The sequence below is a fragment of the Cryptomeria japonica genome, chromosome 5 (assembly GCF_030272615.1).
Source record: "Cryptomeria japonica chromosome 5, Sugi_1.0, whole genome shotgun sequence".
Taxonomy (NCBI): domain Eukaryota; kingdom Viridiplantae; phylum Streptophyta; class Pinopsida; order Cupressales; family Cupressaceae; genus Cryptomeria; species Cryptomeria japonica.
This window is the reverse complement of record NC_081409.1, coordinates 293,338,692-293,358,095: the sequence shown is the minus strand read 5'-3', so window position 1 is coordinate 293,358,095 and position 19,404 is coordinate 293,338,692.

Below are 19,404 nucleotides of genomic sequence, written 5' to 3'. Positions count from 1 at the left end.
TAAAGTAGTGGTTGGGATTGCAGAATGGGCTGCCCACAATTTTAGTTGGCAACTTCAATGCTACATTGAATAATGCAGAGAAACGGGGTGGCCTGCAACAAATTTCCAGAACTCAACAAGATTTCCAAGCCTTTGTTGATGAAAATAATCTGAGAGAAATTGAGACCATAAATGGGAGGTTCACTTGGTCTAACAGGAGGCTAGGTTTTACCAGCATTGTCGGAAAATTGGACAAGTTCATGTTATATGGGAATTGGGAGCATCAAAGGGATTCCTTTCAGGCCACAATATTGTCATTCACCAACTCAGATCATTTCTTGGTTCAACTCATCATTAATGCAAAGGAGCCCAATGGGGGTAGCCCATTCAGATTTGAGAATATGTGGTAAAGGGATGTCGAATTACGCAGACTAATCAAGTCTTGGTGGAGTGAGGTTAGGGTGGGGGCCAATTCGACATTGTATCTACTCAACTAGAAGCTAGCTCATATCAAGAATAAGCTAAAGTTTGGAACAAAACTCAATTTTAAGAATATATTTGAGGAAAAAACTAGGGTGGAAGAGGATTTGTGTGCCCTAAATACGAAAGTCGTTGAGAGAGGAATGGTGAAAGAGGATTTTGAATAGAAGCGATGTTTGAAAGAAGAGCTCACTGAGTTAATGGCTATGGAAGAAATCTATTGGCGCCAAAAATCAAGAGAGGTATGGTTAAAAGAGGGGGATAGGAACACCAAATATTTTCACAGAACGGAAATTGCCAATAGGGGTAAGAGAAGAATCACTGAAATTGAACAGGAAGATGGCACTAGAACACAATCTTTGGAGGAGGTTAATACGAAGGTGGTACAATACTTCCAAACAATTTTGAAGAAGGCTACAGATAATCATGTCACAAAAAGGGAGGACTTTCTGAGTCACATTCCCAATTTGATTCATGAGGATGACAACCTAGAATTGTTCAAACCTGTCAGTTTTGAGGAAGTAAAGAAGGCCACTTTCTAGCTTGGGGTAGATAAGTCTCCTAAGTCAAATGGTTTCCCAGGAAAATTTTGTCAGGTCTTTTGGGACATTATTGGTAATGATCTACACAAGGCGGTGGAAAAATCCAAAAGAAGGTCGGTAATGCTTGGCTCCCTCAATCATACCTTTATTGCACTTGTTCCTAAGAAGAATGATGCACGTTGTATGGGTGATTTCAAGCCTATTGCACTATGCGACACAACATACAAAATAGTAACTAAGATAATTGCCAATCGTCTGAAAAAAGTGTTAAGGAAGATCATCTCGGATGAGCAGAGTGGATTTTCTCCTGCCAGATCTATAGTGGAAGGCATAATCATTGCTCACGAGGCTATTCACACAGTGAGGAAAACTAGGCATCCTAGTATGGCGATCAAATTGGACATACTTAAGGCTTATGATTTCGTGGATAGACAGTCCCTACTAAGCATTCTAAGAAAGTTCGGCTTCGGAGATAGGTGGGTTGAATGGATCAATAGCTGCATATCCACTCCAAAATTTTCAATACTTGTCAACAGTGTGGTGCATGGTTTCTTTGGGTCATCCAGGGGTATTCGACAGGTAGACCACTTATCCTGTTCCTCTTCATAATTATGGCTAAAGCTTTGGGCAAGCCAATGTCTCATCTTAGAAGTATTGGACAATGGCATGGAATAGAAATCACTCATGGGATCGATGCTACTACCCATCAACAATTTGTGGATGACACGATTCTTTTCAAGGATGCCACGAGAAGGGAAGCAAGAAGTATCAAAACTCCATTAGATAACTACAATAAAGCTTTGGGGCAATCTCTCAACTGGAGGAAATTGGAGGTGTTCTTCTTGAATGTTCAACCTAGTTTGCAAAGGGATATCGGCAGAATTTTGGGACTTAGAGCTACCAACCTCCCTAGAAGGTATCTAGGGATACCTTTATTTGATAGGCATAACAAGAAATGCTATTGGGAAATGTTGATCAATAGTTGCAAAAGGAAAATGGAACTATGGAAAGGGAAATGGCTATCATCGGCTGGAAGGATTTTAATGTTGAAGGCAGTCCTAGCTGCTATCCCTATTTACTCCAAGTCATGCATGAAGATCCCCAAGATTGTGGAAGATATCCTGATTTAGTTAATGAGATGCTTCTTTTGGAATGGGCTAGAAGACAATCACAAAATTCCTTTGATGGCATGGGATAAGAAATGCAAACCTCTTGGAACTAAAGGTGCAAGCCTCGAGCAAAATTACACATCATGAATTTGGCTAAGGGTGAAATTGGTCTGGAGTATGTTTTGCAATTGAGATCGTAGATGGGTACAAATATTGAGGAGGAAATACTTGGATTCGAATGAGTCGATCAGGATCTTAAATACACAGAACCCACCTAAAGGATAGGTTGTTTGGAATTTCATACTAGAATGTAGAGACATCATAACTAAGCATATTAAATGGGAAGTGAATAATGGAAAGAGTATTTCCTTTTGGGAGGATTCTTGGGATGGACACCCTAAGTTCATCTTCTTCCTTCACTTGGACATCATCAAGGAAGAAACTTCAAGAATTTGGGGAAATAGACCATGCGATTATGGATATGTGGATAATACCAATGGAAAGCAAAAATGGTGTTGGAAGTCCTTAGAAGCGATCAATACTCCACAAGAGCTGAAAAAGGAACTATATAGGTTGCTAACAAGTAGGTGTATTATATGGACCAGAGCGGAAGATGAAATTAGGTGGTGTGTTTCCAAATATGGGGAATACAAGGTTAAGATGGGCTATTGAATCAAGGAAGTTATTTTGGAAGATCAACAATGGTTCAAGGACCTATTGTGGGGCAAATCTATCCGGCCTATGGTCGGGGCATTTCTATGGCTAGTCGTTCATAACCGAATCCTAACTCATGATAGATTGGCGAAAATAGGAATTGTTGGGCTTGGTAGGTGCATGTTATGTAAAAACCACGAAGATGTGAATCATTTACTAGCTACTCTGCCTATATACAAAGAGTTGTTGAAAGTTCTTTTTGCAAAATCTCAATCTCCAGACCCCACTACTTGGATGCTTGAGAGATTGGTTTTGTATGTGGCCCATGACAAATCAAAAAAGTGTGTTTGGAAGCCTATGGGAGGTCATACCTTCTATAGTTGTCTGGAGGTGTGAAAAGAGAGGAATAGAAGAATATCTAAGGAGCAATCAATGGATAGTGATAGGTTGATCAAGAAGATGGAGGACTATATCACCGAGCTTGTAAATGCTTCGGCTAAGTCAAAACCCGCCAGGAAAACTGTATTCACGATGTGGGATGACAATATCCAAAATATTTAAATGTCTAGTAATCCCCACAATGGTGGGTGATGGTGACTGCAATCAAAAGAGGAAATTGAGGAATAAGGTGCAATGGTATGCTTCATAACTCAGATGGGTCAAAGTAAATTTTGATGGGGCGGCAAGTGGAAATCCTGGTCCTAGTGGGATTGGTTGTGTAGTGAGGATTGAGAATGGAGATACCATTGTGGAGTGCTCAGAACATATTATTGGGGTATCGACAAACAATGTAGCAGAATTTTGTGTTGCCTTGCATCGTCTCGAGCTCAAGAGGGAGGTAAATGGAACCAAAATTCATCTAAAGGGTGATTCTCTAGTCACAATTAATGCAATTCAGCCATACTCCACACCTGATTGGAGGCTCAACAGATGGGTTGTTCTGATCAAGAAGCTTATTGAGGGTCTGGCAAATTTTAAGGTTAGCCACATATACAGAGAAGGCAACATTGTGGCTAATGACTTGGCAAAGAGAGGGGTAGGCAATCAATTTTCTTGCAGGGATGGTGGGCACTGGCAGATACTCAACATGGCTCCGTTAGCTAGCTATTTTGGCCGATTGGTTGGGGTTGTGTGTTATAATGATGGCATGATAGTATGTCATTCTCGTATGAGATATGATCATACAATCATTGGATTACATTGTATGAGGAGTTGGCACAAGCCTCCCAAGAGGATTTGGAAGTATTTCTAATAAACACGACAACTCCTTGAATGACCACCTACATGTGACGATATTAAGAGTACCATGATGAAGCGTTAATGCCAATAAATGTGGAATGGTTTTAGGCGCCATAACCACTCTTAAATTGTGATGAAGACACCTTTCACTCTCAGTTTTGATATTGTTGCATTTGAACTGGGCATAATGGATATGTCTATCATCCTCGTAGCCACAAAACCACAGATGGCTTTTTAGGGTGAGATCATTGACAAACAGTTGGGCGGGGTCTTGGAGAACAACCACGAGTACATTCAGCATGTTGTGAAGATAGTCCTAGGAAAGAAATTCTTGTGGTCCCATCACAGATATCGAGTAATTTCTGATATCCTCGCCTCCTTCCTCGCCATGCTTCTATATATGGGTGTTTCGATGGAATGGTCAAAGAAGCTTACCCAAATGGTTTTCAAACATACATTTTTGGGTGAGATTGATGCGGCACTGGATAACTTGGATGTGAATTTGCGCATAACTCTCCCTCATCAATACTACTTGAATCAAGCGTGCAGATTTCTAGTTGTGACCACATTGCAACCAGAGGTGTTGCAGGCTTGTTGGAATGAAGTGAACCAGAGCATCAATTTCTTGTTATACATGGCTAGAATCAAAAACCCTGAAGAGGTGAACTGGCATTGAGATTATTTGACCACAGAGGGGTTTCTGGATGAAGACAACTTTGTGCCTAATGATACAGCTGAGATGATAGGGTTGTTGGTGCTTGGCCAAGGAGAAGAATGGATTTCAAACGACGATCGTGATGTGGAGGACATTGCTAGAACTGAGGTCCACGCCACGCCAAAGGACTGGTAATTAGTCATGGTCCGAGGTGCTAAGAGGTTCATGGTAACCAGGACTGCAACCATTTTGATATTTGTTTTGATAGTTATACTATGTATAGATGATACTTAGGCATATATTTCATGTTTCAAATCTATATTAGAACTATGTGTAGATGATATGTCGGAGCTATATGTGTAGATGGTTTGTATTGCTTCATTTTGGAAGCTAGTGAAGCTATATCCGTAGGAGATGGGTTTCAATTTTGGGTTTGTAACTAGATTTTGCCTTGTTGTATTATTGTTAAACCTTTTTTATGACATAATATAATGGATGTTGGCCCTACCTAGTGATTTACTTATAAAAAATTAAAAAAATTGAACCCTGTGAATAAATAAGAAATAATAATTAATAAGAATAAAGATGTTTCTATACTTTTGATTCCATGATATTTCTAAAATTTTAATTCTTAAATAAATTAAGATTATATCAAAAATATTTTTTCATATTTATAAATATCAATATAATAACAAAATTGTTATTTTTAAATATCTATTACTTACCTTAACATTCAATTCTCAGTTCCATGATGTTTCTATAATTTAATTTCTAAAAATAAATTAAAATTATATTAGAATTATTTTTCCATATCTATAAATATAAATGTAGTAAATTATTATTATTTTGAAAAAAACTATAAAAGATTTCTATTATATATAATATTTTATAAGTTATCCCAATATGATTTGCAAAGAAAGTGGGCAAACATATCTGTATCTTTCTATGAATAGTAAAAATAATTCAATACTAAGGCTTGACATGCGATAAAGGATGGTGAAATTTATTGATCTTTGCATATACATAATATAGTCTATCATTAAAAAAATTGATGATGAAAATTCTAGAAATATTAATTGATAAACCATCATGCAATTATCTTCAGATTCTTTCAAATTTAAAATAGTTAATAATTTTTTGAATTAATGTGTCGAATCACACTATAATCTATAAAAAGGAAAAAATATAGACCAAGAGGTCCCTTGAAATATTACTCTGAACAAAATTGAACCCAAATCCTAAACTAAATTGATACTTAACTCTCACTAAACCAAATCAAACCCTAACCCTAAAACAAGTTTAATTGTAACCCTAACCCTCAATTGAACTCTAACCCTAATCTTAATTAAATAATAAACCTAATTAAACTTTAATCCTAACCATGAACCACAATGTACCATAAACCTAACACTAAACCAAATTGAACCCTAACCCTAAACCTCACTAAACAATAAATCAAATTTAACCCAAATTGTAACCCTAATCCTATTCAAATCAAATTGAACCCTAACAAAAAATCACTTTGAACCTTAATCCTATACCAAATTGAACCCTAACCCTAACACTAAACCAAATTTAACCCTAGCACTAAACCAAATGTAACCCTAAACCAAATTCTATTTGAAATCAAATTCAAACTTAACCTATACCAAATTATACCAAATTATACCAAATTGAACCCAAACTTTAAATCAAATTAAACACAAATCTTTAGGCCATGGACAATCCTATTGAAGATATAAAAATAATCAACTTGAAAACCAAATTAAACACTAAACCAAATTTAACCCTAAACTTAATCCTAAACCAAATTACACATTAAACCAAAGTGAACCCTAACATTAACATTCAACCAAATTGAACCTTAACCCTAAACCTTGAATTGAGTCTTATACTAACCCTATTTCAATGATTTTTTAATTAAATGATAACCCTAATTAGTGTCTTATTAAGTGATCTCATTTATAATTAATATGTCCTCATTACATATTTTTAAACTAATATAATCTAATCCATCATAAATCTAAAACTAATTAAACCTTAACCTTAACACCAAACAAAATTGAACCCTAATACTAAACCAAATTGAAACCTAACTCTAAACCCAAACCTAAATTGTGCTCTTGCACTTATAAAACCTTAACACAAATTAAACACTAACCTTAACTTTGACAACTTAATAAAAATTAATTTAATACATTGCCACTTTTAAAATTGAAATTGGGGACATTACTGCAACCAATCCGAAGAAGGGATTGAAAACCAAAAATGGTAGTCCATTCCCAAGAGTAATTTAAAATCCAAAAAATGGCAGCCTCTCTTCACAAGACTTCCTTGGTCCAAAGAAGTCAAACATGAACTCGTGAATAATAAGTTCTTAATCACTCTAAATTGGCATTCCAATAGTTTTTCTTCGAAATGGTTCTAGACATTTTCACATAAGAAACTAGATCCAAACAACTCCCAATTCCCAACCCACAAATGCTTTTGTAGATTGCTTGGTTACAAGGTGAACTTCGGATATCTCTGTGCATATCTCAAATTAGTTTACCCTGACGATGAAAACTTCACATGTTCCAGATAGCTCCTGACCTCAGTTGCTTCCGATGTCATGTCCCTACTATGATATCAAACCCAACACCCAATAAGTCTAAACCCTAGGCATTGAAAGAAAAACGGCAAAAATAATATTAATATTTTCCTAAAAATGGTCAACCCAAGTTAAGGGCCGACCTAGGTTTATTTGGATTTAATATCTACGATATGATGAGGAAGGCCAACTAGGGCAAGGGGAAGTTAGGGCCGACCTAGGGCATATTACAGAGAAGCGCATCCTTTGAGATGTGATCAAAACAAATAAATAATTATTCTGGAATAAATGTTGGCCAACTTAATTAAAGAGAGGTGACTGTTGGTTGAAGAGGCTTGAGGGATATATAAACAAGTCTGTGGTGGACATTAGAGGGGGGATTCCGAAGAAAACATCATTCTAATTTCTGAGTTCAGAGCAGATAACGAAAAGGACCAGCTTGAACCATATTTATGGAAAACCAATAATACTTCAGATTTATGGTTTGCATGGAGGAATAGCAGGAGTTCCCATAGATAGCAATCAGATCTAATCTTAGCCATAATATTCTAAAAACTCCAGATTTATGGTATGCATGGAGGAACAACAGGAGTTCCCCTAGATAGCAATCAGATATGATCTGAGCCATAATATTCTAATTCCTTGTGATATGAGCAGTAACATGACTTCCAATCTACTGCAGTAAATCATCGAACATCAAGAAAACACACAAACACAATCACACCCAAGAAAACATTCAGCAGATCAAAGAAGGACTAATTCTGATAAAGAAAGGAAATCCAGAACGAACCTTTAGCCATCCAACAGCAAATACATCAAAGGAATTAATCTTTAGATGATTTAAAACAGCAGTCTGATATTATTTTCAGATCTGCACTTCTCAACACTCTATACTCACATCCGCTTGTGGTATATATATATAATGATTACCTCTTATGTGTATATTCATATGATAGAATATAAATAAAATATGCCTGATGATGACATTGTCTTAAAGGTAAGAGCAGAGTTTTTTCAAGGCCCCCACGAATTCAAATGGGGTATAAGCAAAAAGATGAGCCATAGAGTTTGTCTGGTGCTAGATCAGGCAACTTTGGTACTCCTTCAACAGGCAGGTTGGTGTGACTTTAATTTGAAATATGAAGCATATGTACTGGAATTGGTAGAATAATTTGTAGATAATTTTCACAAAACTTTCACAACTATGAAAGTAGTGAAAATACAAGTTTCCACTGCCATTATCGGATAGATTTCTTGGATTCTAGTAGAAGGGCAAGATGTGAGGAGTTAACATAATTATGAGGAATTAATACAGTCCTTTCGTGTAGCTTCAGACCCTAGGACAACCTTGGTTTATAGGAATGAAAGAGTGGAAGGGGTGCATTGCACCAGTCTTCAGGAACCATGGTCTACTGTGGTTTTATGGTTGATGAATTTTTTCACATGCGATGGCCAATAGGAAAGGTATCAGGCCCTAGCAAGTGGATGATCACTCATGTCCTCCATGGATCTTCAAGACCAAAGGTGAGGGAAAATCTCCCATTGTTTCTTTATATTTGCATTCATAATATGGAAATGAATGCAAAGAAATATGGTGGTTAGTGTTAGTTTTCATGATCAGATTAACCATAATAAACAGAAAACTAAAGTTGCGTAAAGCATACAAATAGAGGATCACACAACACAAAAGCTACCCTGGGAAAACCTCCCTCTTGGAGGAAAAACCCAGCAACAACAGATCCTCAGATCTAATTATTATTCTGAAAATGTAGATTCACTTACCCAGCTAGGGCACAATACAACAGCAGGAGATAATAGATAAGATCAGACTTATCTCGGTCCTTAGAATGCATGAAATCACAGTGCTGATTTGCAAGCCTTTACACAGAAATCCGTTGTCCTTTGATTGTGCTTCACTGCCCTTCAATGGTGGTTTGTTGTCCTCTAATTGTCTTCGCAGTCATCTTCTTGTCTTTGCTGTCATGGAGAACAAGTTCGCTATCCTCAAGGTGTATTCATACTAGCACAGCAGATGATGTCCTCCTTCAGTCAGATTTCGCAATGTATATAGCAGAGGTAGCTTGCATATAACCTTCAATGAATTCGCTGGCCTTTAGGCAGAATCCTCATTAGATAAACAGTAGAGATAGTTCACTTGTATTCATAACTTTAAGATTTCGCATATGGAGGAGCAGAAATAGTTCGCTGATTGTGTGTGGTGTATATATCAAATGATACTTCATTTGCTTGCATTTATATATGATTAAACTCCCTTAATCACCCTCCAAATCGGCTAGGAGGTTTTGGCGCCAAGGTTTATTTGAACCATATTTATTGCCACCCAACTTGGGGCCTATATCCTTCACACGCTACAAAGTAACGGTTATAGGGTCGGCCCTATAATGAGGTTTGCACATTACATATTGGTGAAGCCCTATCCTTGGGAACTGAGCTGGAGTATTACGCGTTTGGCAAAGATTAGAGGGCCCAGCCCTATTTAAGTTTCCACGCCACCTAAATGAATAGGTGTGATTTACAAAGAAAAGGGCCCAGTCCTTTTGGATGGGTTCTAATGTTGCCTTGCGGCAATTAGAACCCATCTCCTATTTATTTTCACCCTAGTTACAAAAACAACAGTTAGATTAGCCATCATGGGCTAATCCATTTGATAATCAAGCACCATTTTCTCCCAATGGAAAATGGGTGAGAAAGATGGGAGGAATTTTTATTGTGTAGTGGGCCCTTAAGAGATGATAATAAAAAGGTGAACTGTTTATTACCATCAAAAAGGAAATAAGTGAACCCTCTATCACCATCAAGAAGGAACCAACTCACAGACCTTCGCAAAAATAGACTACCTCAGAACCTCCCCTCATTCACCTCGATGAGGAAGAGGAAATCCTTCTTATTACTCCTAGTGTACCCCCCTGTTTTTTATTAAGTTAAAAACAGGTTTTTAAGGGACCCAAGACCCTGTACAAAGTAGGTTTAATAGGGAGGCCCTGAAACCCATAACTAAAAATAATCAGGATTATCCACAAAACGAAGCTGAACAAAGACGAGACGGAACAAAGCCAAAAAAGCGGATCTAAGCAAACAGACCCCTCCAAAAAGAAAAGTTGTCTGACAAAAAGAACATATGCCTAGAAAGTCTACAGGCAGTTCAAACAATAGGTACCCCAAACTTGGAGCAACCAACCAACATTAGGATTTCCCTTTGGATCCCTTCTTTTGGGATCTAAGGGTTATATCAAAAGAAGGCGAAGACCTTTTAGAATGTCTGTTTTTTACCGAAATCGAGTCTTCTTCAACCTTAGTAGCATCAACTTGCCAAACCAGCGAATCCAACTCAGGAAACTCAGCATCCAAGGAGAGATCAGCAGACCTGTTGTGACGTTTTCACACATCGCCCCATTGCAAATGGGGACCCATGTTTTTTGCTTTTTAGGGTTTGTTTTCTAGGTCTTTTAGGGTTTTGTTAGTTAGCCTTTGCATTTTGAGTGTCGCCCAGGTGATCACATGGATAAGCAAGTCTGGCTTGAGTGATGTCTTGATCCTGAAATTTGGCTAAGTCTGGAATGTCCTGAAATTTGGCTAAGTCTGGAATGTCCTGATCCTGAATTTGACTAAGTCTGGGAACTGAAAAACCTCAAAAAACTAGATTTTGCAATATAACTCCTGGAGGTCTGAAACCACTCTCAAACATCCTGAAAGTATATATGGAATATAACTTAAAGTATAAGTGAATACTTAAATGTTATATTCCATTAAAATTGTCCTAATAGAGAGTTCGAAAAGTCAAATTTCGCTCCTGACCTTCACTGAGGTTCCAGAGCGAAAAGCGCTCCTGTCCCTCTCCAAGGGTCCAAGGCGAATCGCTCATGTCCCTCACCAAGGGACTAGGGCGAAAATACTTATTTGAGCCATTCCTAGCCTTGTTTGGTTAAATTGAGACATCAAAAGCATGGTGAAGGACGAAATGAGCATGATAGAGCATCCAGACTTGATCAAAAACGATGAAATGATGAAGTTTTTGCCTAGAAGGTCAAATTCACTCCCGTCCCTCACTGAAGGACCAGAGCGCTTTTCTTTATATGCACAATTTTAGATCTTTTTTGGACATTAACTTTTATTCATAGCATGAAGTAAGATGATATCTTCCTTAGCCAAGACATTTTTTGATGAAAATTGTAACGATTTGGCCTAGAGAGCAAAATTCGCTCCTGTCCCTCACTGAAGGATCGGAGCTTGAATCCCAAATTTGCATTATCCTCACAAGACTTAAATAATTTTGCGATTGGAAGAGGCCAAGGGGAGTGTGCTCTGTCCGTTGAATATAATTTAAGTGGGCCACAAAGGAGAAAACCAACCTAAATGACAAGTTCGCTCCTGTCCCTCACCCAGGGACCAGGGCTATTTTCAAAGGGCGCTCCTGTCCCTCTCCAAGGGACCAGAGCGATTTTCCCTCAAGGCAAGTTTTGGGCAAAAGGAAAGCAAGTTTCGCGTTTGAGGTGGATGGAGGAAGACACAATCGATCCGTTGAAGATAATTTTCGAAGCTAGCAAAGGACGAATTGGCTTGTAATTGCAAAAGTGCTCCGGTCCCTCACTGAAGGACCGGAGCTTGAATTTCAAATTTGCACTGTTCTTGCAGGATCAAGACAATTTTATGATTTGAAGAGACCAAGGAAAACATGATTTATCCATTGAATATAATTTGGAAGGCTAACAAAGGACGGATAAGCTTGGATTTGCAAAATAGCTCCTGTCCCTCTCCAAGGGACCAGGGTGAAAAACTTAATATCCAGTCCTTCTCGCCAAGTTTGGACAAATCTAAGCCAAGGCGCGAATTTGAAATGATGTTTAAAATGCCTCGAGGTGGAAAGGAGTTACAAGGACCACGAATTTTGATGACAATTGGCAAAAGGCGCTCCTGTCCTTCACCCAAGGACCAGGGCGAAAATCTTGGGAAAGCACGTTTTTGCCTTGAAGAAGCGGGTTGAACATGCATTAAAGGACGAACGAAGATCATTGTTTGCCTCCAAACTTGAAGTGGCGATTTGAAAGACAAAAACCAAGGGCAAAAGGTGAAATCGCTCCTGTCCCTCACCAAGGGACCAGGGCGAAAATGGTTCTAAGGAGCATTCATTCCAAAGATTGAATTGATCAAACTCAAAGTTACGAATGAAAATCCCATTTTTAGCGTCCAGGATGAAGTGTTGAATGTGAAAAACAAGAAATTGTAAGGCTAAGATGAAAAGGCGCTCCTGTCCCTCTCCAAGGGACCAGAGCGATCTTGTTGATGTCCATTATCTTGCCATGCCTAGGCACCAATATCATCTATGACACATTAAATGCCAATTTCGATGAAACCTTGAGATATTTTAAAAATTAAATTAACATTTAATAAGTGCGCCTAACATTTAATAATTAATTTTGAGCCTAAAAATCGAATTTTTTAATTATAAAGGCATTTAAAATTAATTATTATTATTTTAAAAATAAAATGGGAGCGCTTGGGGTATTATTTAATGTTATTTTTCAAGTCGGCCTCTCCTTTTATTTAATTTTTATTTATCTTTTGCCCTATTTTTCAAGTCGGCCTATGGGAAATGAAAGGATGAGTGCCCATATAAGAGAGGTGTGTTGAGCGATTTTAATCCATCATTCATTCATTCACACAAGTGCGATTTGGAGAAGGACAACAAGGTGCGAAATCTAGCTTGTGTGGAGCGAATTTCTCCCAAGTGTGGATACTAAGGAAGGCGAAATTCATCTTGAAGGCTATTGGAGAGGCGTATTTCTTGCTAGATTGGAGGATAAAATCCAGATGTTTTGAAGGTATTTGAAGGCGAATTTCCAGATTTTTGAAGAGGAAGGTGGAGTTCTTTTCCAAGCTAAAGGAGGTGCATTTTATCCAAGGGAGAGCTTTGATCTACACTTTGCCTAGCCAAAATTCATCTATTTTTTAGAGTTAATTCTCAAGAAGAGGTATGGCAAAATCATCTTGACACCCTTATTCAAGGTTTGATTTTTTTAAGCATTTTTGGGAAAAATCTAAGTATTACATGGTTAATTAGGAAATGATAACTCAAGATTTATCATGAAGTTTCCTAATTAAAATCTTGAATATTCCTTTTAAAGTTTAATTTTTAGATTTCAAGATATATTACTAATTTTGAAATGTTGTGTAGGTATCAAGATGGCGACTCCAAGCTCGAAAGATCTACAAGTCAGAAGGCTCTCCTCAAGGAAAATCAAGCCAGATCAAGGACGACCTTCTTCGATCCAGCCTAGCAAGGACAAGGGCGACCTCTTCCAATCCAGTATTCCAAGGCGAGGTACATCAATCATCCTACACATCAAGGACACAAGAAGTCAGAACAAGGGTTCGTTGAAGAAGCAAATAGTTCCAGATGAATTAATTAAAGCTAGCTTCTCAACAACACCAAGTTGAATATTTACCAAGTTACAAGTGTCAGACAAGGTGGCATCCTAGTCATCACTTCTCCAGTCAGTGTGGTCCACCTCAGCATTTCCAAATTCAATGTACCTAACTCATGGAAGGTGGCACGAACTCCGATGTACCTACCCCGGCTATCCATTGGTCGATTTTTTTCAGAGAGGACATGTGTCCAAGCAATACAATTATTTCATTGGTCAAGCATTAAATGTTATGTAATGATTGTAACAAACCCTAATTAGGGTTTTCATTGTAAAATCTTGGCCATTGATCTCAAATTGATCTAAGCCATCGAATTGTATTGAAGGCACTATATAAGCCCTAGCATTTCATTTTGTAAAGGCAATTAGCAATAAATTAGGAGTTAGAAAATAGTTGGAAGCATTAGATAGATAAGAGATAGATAAGTAATAAGATAGAATAGCAATTAGAGTAGAGTAGAGAGAGAAGGCAAAGATTGTTGCCAAGATGTTGTTGTAAAAGACTTGTAACTTCATTGAAGAAATGGTGAAATTTATGGGTCGATTCAACAATTTGCATGGTCTTTATACTTCTCATGTTTGATTTTATGATTAGATGAGTGGAAGAAATGTGCTTGATTGATGGTGAAATTCGTATATCCATACTACTAGCAGTTTGTTGATTGCAGACTTGCCTTGCGTAGTCAACTGGAATCATTCAGCTTAAGCTTAACTTCAATTGTCGCTTCTTCATCGATATGCATCAACCTGATGGTGTCTATGCCTGCAGTGATGATTTGAACATCATAAAGCTTTCCTTCGAAGATCGCACTAACCTTGTGGAGATGTTCCTATGATGTCAAAACAAGACTTAGTTAGAATTTCATCAAAGATCATTCATTGCTCTTACATTCTTAGTGTTAGGATTAGATCCTTTCCTCGCCCTCATCTTTTTTCCTTTTTTCAAATCTAAGCTAGTAAGATCCTGTGTTCCAGCAATATTCAAAGCAGATCAGAAGTTCAGGCATCAAGTGTAAGTCCCCTTGTGATTCCAGCAAATCACATCATACCACAGAGAGCTTATCCACACGTAGAGACCCTACATACAAGAACCTTGAAGTCATCCTGATTGATCCTTTTCCGCGATATCTTCCGCAATCAGAGGCTTTATTCAAGAGAGGATAAGGTACCCTTGAGTATTTTATTCTGTGTTTGATTGTGTACAAAATACACGTCAACAAGACCTCGAAAAGCCAGCAGGACCAACAGAGCCAGGGCCAGGCACATCCCTAGTGTACCCCCTGCTACTGCTCCTCCTGTTCCCCCTATTACTACTCCTAGTGTTTCCCCTATAGTTCCTACAAAGGAAGATACTCGTAAACCTTCATAGCCCTCTACCTTCATCACCATCTAGGCCACATATAAGAAGGCATCATAGACTTAGGTTGTAAATAACAAACTGAAGAAGAAGAAGAAGAAAAAATTGCAACCTATGCCAAAATGTTGTGTAGCATTTCTACACAAGAACCATCTCCTCCAAAATCCATTCCTCCTTCACCACCTCCCCCTACAGAATTTGTTTGTAGAGAAGGAAAATAGCCAATAGCGGAAGAGGATCTAGGAATGGATAAAGAAGAGGCCACACAGTTGGAACAACTTTGGCTTTGTCTAGAGCAAAGCAGGAATTCGAGGAGCATAAGGAAAGACTGGCTAGATGTGAAGAAATATTGGAAAGAAAGAAGGTTGAAATTGAAAGAATATCTACATAAGTAGAGAATGTTAAGAAGGAATTTGATTCAAAACTTGACAATGTGTCATAACAATTGGTAGAAACCGAAGAAGCCCTTAAGCGGGCCAATGCTCAAGTATTGATAAACATAGAAGAAGTTGAAAAGTTAAGACAAAAACTCATCGAGAATAAGGGAATTGTGCTTTACCACCCAGATCACTTCCAACCACATTAGAAGAGGACGTCAATGCTCCAGTTGTTCAAACTTGTTATATGTCTCTCACCACTATAAAATTTAAGGCAGAAAATGCTCAACTCAAGAGGGATTTGGACATAGCCATACAAGAAAAGGATGAAGTAGAAGCTAAAGTGGAGCAAGTCTGCAAAATTGCATCGGCACTACTAGGAACAAGAAAACCCTCTGGTATGTATTACTATTTTTAAGAGAGAAATTTTCGAAATGGAAGTTGAATCAACTTGTTTTAAAGAAGCCTGTAGAGTTTGAAAATGATAAAGAATTCCTAGTTATGCATAATGAACCCCAAATTCAAAACTAAATGTGTGAATTCTATTAACGTGGATTTCTAGTGGGACATGACTATACATCCATGTTGAACATGTGGGGGAAATTAAAACTAGTATACCTATTTTTAGAGAAATATAGGTAAAGTATGTCAAAAGATATCATATTTGTTCATTATTCCACTTAAAAATTATTATATTATTATATTATAATTAATATTAAATTATTATTATATTAAGATATTGTAATTGTTATTTTTAGTACTTTCAGATTGAATAAAACTCAAAAAATGAGAATTAGTTTAAACTAGGTTAATTAATTTATTGTTTTCCAGACTTAAGCATAGTAAAGGAAATGAAATGCAAAAGGACAAAGCACAGTTACCCTGGGAAAACCTCCTAGGAGGAAAAACCCAGCCAAAGGATCCTCAGATCTAATTATGATTTTGAATTCAACTGAACATTACACACTTATCTGGAGTATAGAGGTTGCACTCACAAGGAAGAAGAGATAGAAGTCTTCACAATTAGTTTGCTAATGAAGATTATGATTTGCAGTCCTCCTCATCGGATTTTTCTGTGTGTAGCAAGGGTAGCAACACCTTTCAAGTAGCTCACAGTCCTTCAATGGAGTTCTCTATATTTTGGAGATGGTCTGCTGCCTTTTATGAAGTTCGTTGTCTCCAATTGGAGATTTGCTGCTATCTAATGAGGTTCGTTGTCTCCTATTAGAGATCTGCTGCCATCTAGTGAAGTTCGTTGTCTCCTATTTAGAGATCTGCTGCCATCTAGTGAAGTTCGTTGTTGCCAACTGCCTTAATATGAATTTCGCTTTCACCGAATATATTTTTCATCTGCTTAAAACTGAATGAATGATAATGAGAAGTATATGCTACATTTATAGGAGTCATATTGCTTGTTAATTATGTCGGCCTTCTTTGCAATTAAACATTTTAATTATTGTAATTCCTTTTAAGTGAATTGGATAGGGTCGGCCCTATCAAGGAGGCGAATTGGGTTTGGATGAAGCGTGGAAGCCTTTTAGGTGTGAGTTGAGAGGTATTGGGCCTGGCCCTATATGATGGAGGCGGATTCCAATGTTGCCCAAGGCAATTGGAATCCGCCAGGCCTAATTACAAACAGCACTCCCTCTTAATTAGGGAATAAAATCATAATCATAATCTTCCAGCTTGCACACAAGCATAGACTAGATCCACCTTGCATTGCTCACAGAGGGTGGAGAGGATCCTTTTCTACCATCTTACATTGCCCGCAGAGGATGGTCAAAGGTTACAATACCATCTTACATTGCCCACAGAGGATGGTTTAACAATTACACTTCTCCTTGAGAAGTTTTACAATACCATCTTACATTGCCCGCAAAGGATGGTTAATAATTACACTTCTCCCTGAGAAGTTTACAATACCACCTTACATTGCCCGCAGAGGGTGGTTAACATTTACAATACCATCTTACATTGCCCGCAGAGGATGGTTAAGAATTATACTTCTCCCTGAGAAGTTTACAATACCACCTTACATTGCCCGCAGAGGGTGGTTTTATACAATACAAAGTATCATTGAAATTGAGACTCCCTCTCAATCGGAGTTTCATTTCCCACAATACCAAGTCTATCCCTGAAGTACACAAACTTCACTTTGGATAGAGGCTTGGTAAGAATATCTGCAACCTGCTCATCAATGCTGACATACTTCAGCTGAATAGCACCTCTTTGCACCATATCCCGAATAAAATGATAATGGGTTTCCACATGTTTTGACCTGTCATGAAACACTGGATTGATAGACATTTTAATACAACTTTGTTTATCACAGTGAATAACTGTAGGATCCCATGGCTGACCAAACAGCCCAGCAAGAAGCTTACGAAGCCACACTGCTTCTCTGGACGCTACACTTGCTGCAATATACTCAGCTTCAGCAGTACTCAATGCCACTGAGGATTGTTTTCTGCAAGCCCAAGAGATCACTGCAGAACCCAAACTAAAACAAATACCGGATGTGCTTTTCCTGTCTTTGACGCTTCCAGCCCAGTCTGCATCAGAATAACCTTCCAAGGTTATTGGAGTGTTAAGTGGATACTTCAGCCCAAAACCAACTGTGCCCCACAAATATCTTAGGATGTGCTTGGCTGCAACAAGGTGAACATGCTTGGGCAAACTCATGAACTGACTGAGAGCACTCACAGCAAAACATATGTCTGGTCTAGTGTTAACTAGATACATCAGTGATCCAATCAACTGTAGGTACTCGGATGGATTTGCAAATTCAGAGTTAGCTGAAGAAACACTTAACTTCTTTAAGTTAGATTCCATAGGAGTAGACATTGGTTTACAATCCATCATTCTAAATCTTTTCAAAATGTCAATAGTATACTTCCCTTGACTTAGAAAGATTTCGTTAGATCTTTGTCATACTTTTAGACCTAGGAAATAATGCATTAGACCTAAATCTTTCATTTCAAATTCTGAAGCTACTTCTTTCTTGCATCTAATAATAAGTTCATCTTTACCAGTAAGAAATAAGTCATCCACATAAAGAACTAGAATTAGCATTTCATCATTGGCTAATTTAAAGTAAATGTTAGGGTCAGCATCATTTTTACAAAAGCCTAGACTTAGCAAATATTTATCAATTCTTTCATACCAAGCACGAGGAGCTTGTTTAAGACCATACAGAGCTTTCTTTAACCTGCACACATGGGTTAATCTATCATAAATCTCATAACCCTCAGGTTGCTCAATATAGACTTCTTCCTCAATGACACCATTGAGAAAGGCAGTGTTAACATCCATCTGATGTAGTTTCCAACCCTTAGCAGCAGCAATAGCAATTATTGTTCTAATGGAAGTATATCTAGCAACAGGAACAAATGTTTCTTCATAGTCTATGCCTTCCTTTTGGGAAAAACCACGCGCTACAAATCTAGCCTTATATTTTTCAATACTACCATCGGCATTATGTTTAATTTTAAATAACCATTTAAAGGAAACAACAGATTTACCTTTGGGTTTGGGCACAAGGTCCCATACATCATTCTTGATGATTGACTGATATTCTTCATCCACAGCAAGCTTCCAGGCATGATGACTTAAGGCTTCTTCAACATTGCAAGGTTCAGTTTCAATGAGATTACACATTAAAGAAACGTAGTTGGAAAATACCTGAGGTCTCTTAGTTTCACGGAAGGTGCCACTTGGAGCAGCAAATCTTTCAGCTTCTTGAATGGTGTTTTTTACCCAAAGTGGCCTCTTTTTGGTAACGACAATGTCACTAGGAATATTAGTGGGATTCATGGGTTCTGGAGGATCATCATGATCATCTGGAGGTGGAGGTTCAACTTGCTCCCTCTGAATCTCAGGGTTAGTATCAACGTTTATATTTTGATTATCATTAGATTCATCAATATCACAAGAACCTTTCGATTTTTTAAAAGCAATGTCTTCTTCAAATGTAACATCC